General features: G+C 42.5%; 1 protein-coding gene across 1 annotated transcript in view; it reads right to left on the bottom strand.

The window, feature by feature from the left end:
• The window catches only part of LOC101848625 (E3 ubiquitin-protein ligase HECTD3), a gene marked incomplete at both ends in the record, with an annotated part of 23181 nt that overhangs the window by 3617 nt on the left and 16819 nt on the right, over nt 1-2745 (bottom strand).

The raw sequence follows: 2745 nt of genomic DNA on the forward strand, positions 1-2745 counted from the left end.
AAACTGGTTTAAGGCTTTATTTTGTGTGTGTGTGTGTGTGTGTGTGTGTGTGTGTGTGTGTGTGTTTGTGTGTGTGTGTGTGTGAGTGTGTATGTGTGTGTGTGTGTGTGTGCGTGTGTGTGTGTGTGTAGTAGTAGTAGTAGTATAGTAGTATAGGGGTTTACAGTGCTCGCAACTGCGTAAGATCTTCATAGGGCTTACATTTGGTTGAATGGGTTAGGGAGTAATAGTAGTAGTAGTATAGGGTTTTACTGCGCTCGCAACTGCGTAAGGTCATATGAGCGCGCGAAACACAAGTTGTTTACTTTCGCAAAAGTTCACTGCACGATTGGTTAAGTATTAGACTTTAAAATGCTAAAATATTAAAATTCGGTGTAAATATATTTTCAATTTAAAACAACTCTTATAAATAACAATACAAATTTTAAATAATACGATTTCACTTTACAATTTGCCATAAAGGCCAATGGCCTTCATAAAATTCAAAATTCTGCTGGGAACAACGACGGAAAAAATGTCTTGCAATTTCTTGCATTTATAATATTTCCTTCGGATCTCTCCAAAGTCTAGACATTCGGTTAAGATGTGTCTAATGGTAAAATCTGTGTCGCATCCGACACAGAACAGCTTCTCATCTCCCTGTAGGAGGTATTTGTGGGTCAGGGCCGTGTGTCCGATGCGCAATCGAGTAAAAATGACTTAGTCTCTTCTGGAGAGGTCCGAAGGATTTCGCTGTTCTAGTTTGGGTTTTATAACATATACTTTATTGTTTTTCTGTTTTTCCCAGTGGCTCTCCCACAGACTGGAGGTGTACTTTTTGACTTTATTTCTGGAGAGTGTTTGTCGTTGATCCCAGGAGAAGGGATGAAGCTTTCTTCGCCAGGTCGTCTACCGGCTCGTTTCCTCGGATGCCCACATGGCTAGGTATCCATGCGAACATGATGTTTTTTCCTGTTTCGGATAGTGTATGAATTTTCTGTTGTAGCCTAACTATTTTTGGATGTAGGAGTGTGTAGTTTGTAAGTGAGGTGATGCAAGACAGAGAGTCGGAAAGGATAAGGAAAGATTTGTTAGGAGAATTTTCTACGGAGTCCAGTGCCATGTCAATGGCAGTGGCCTCCGCAGAGAAAATGGAGGCTTCAGGATGGAGTCTCCTCTGGTGTGTACTGTTGGAAGATAGGGCTGCGGCACCCACTTCATTGACTTTTTTGGAGCCATCTGTGAAGATGAGCTCCGCACCGGGGTATTTATCTATTAGTTTTTTGTATTCTGCTTTAAAAGTTTTGGTGTGTGTGCTTTGCTGTGTGTGGTCAGCTGTAAATCTACTTTTGCCTTGGTGAGGTGCCACGGAGGGAGGTCGGGGAAAAGAATTTGTTGGATGTCTTGTTTGGAAAAGTGTAAGTTTTTGAGGTCCTCAAGGATTCTGAGGCCGAAGGGTTTGATGAGTTTTTCATTGTTTTGTAATTTGTTTATGGTTTCACCTTGTTTTAAAAATGCTGTTGTGCGCTGGATTTTCTGGTGTTGAGCTCTGTTTAACTGCGTATTGTAGTGAGAGTTGTGTGCGTCTGAGTGAGAGTGGTGGTATATTGGCCTTGGCCTGGAGGCTCTCCACCGGAGAAGTGCCGAAAGCCCTCAGAGCAAGGCGGAGTCCTTGGTTTTGTATTGGGTCTAGCATTTTTAAGATGTGTGGTTTTGCCGATCCGTAGGCTTGACAGCCGTAGTCAAGCCTGGACCGGACAAGGGAGATGTACAAGTGGAGAAGGTGTTTTGAGTCCCCGCCCCACTCCGGATGCGATAGAATTTTCAAAGCGTTTAGCGCTTTCTGGCACCTCACACGAAGGTCTTTGATGTGTGATATGAATGTGAGTTTTTTGTCGAAAATGACGCCGAGGAAACGAGCTTGGTCCTGGACGGGAATCTTTTCCCCGTAGTGTCAAATCCGGCAGCAGCACACGTCTGCCTGTTCGGCAGAAGTGTACTGCAACTGTCTTTGACGGGGAGAACTTGAAACCGTTATTGTTTGCCCACGTTTCGAGTTTGTGCAGCTGTGTTTGCAGCTGCCTGTGTGTGTGTGTGTGTGTGTGTGTGTGTGTGTGTGTGTGTGTGTGTCCTTCTTAACATTGTGTGTGTGTGTGTGTGTGTGTGTGTGTGTGTGTGTGTGTGTGTGTGTGTGTGTGTGTGTGTGTGTGTGTGTGTGTGTGTGTCCTTCTTAACATTATTAAGCATTAACTGTTCAGAACGAAGTGGCAAAAGAAAGAAAACATTCACAAGTCAGTACAGGTGCTCCAGAACGCTTCAAACTTCAAATCTTAAAAAGGCAATCCTGTTCACAATTTTTTCATCATTCCAGTATACCACACACAGCCTCTCAAGATAATAATAAAGTCTCCTGCTTGTGCAGTTGGCTTACTTTGAGACTAATTACTCAAGTTAAAAAGAGATCAATATATTATTTAGGTAACGGATGAGCCTAGGGTAATTTCAAACGATTAGCTCTGCGATGCTATTCTTTAAGAGGTTTACAGTGTTAAAGGACCGTACAACATTCTGCAATTAAAAGAGGCAATAGGTAACAGCGGTTTAAAGTTACTAAGTTACACATGTAGAATACGTTTGTCTCTTTACTCAAATGTCAATGGATCGGAAAAGTTGTCTCTATACTCAAATGTCAATGAACCACACTATGCTTTTCCCCCTTTATTATGACACCTTGGTGAGCATTTTCTTCAACAAGGACAATAGAAT

This window comes from Aplysia californica, unplaced genomic scaffold, assembly GCF_000002075.1.
Source record: "Aplysia californica isolate F4 #8 unplaced genomic scaffold, AplCal3.0 scaffold01039, whole genome shotgun sequence".
Lineage (NCBI taxonomy): Eukaryota > Metazoa > Mollusca > Gastropoda > Aplysiida > Aplysiidae > Aplysia > Aplysia californica.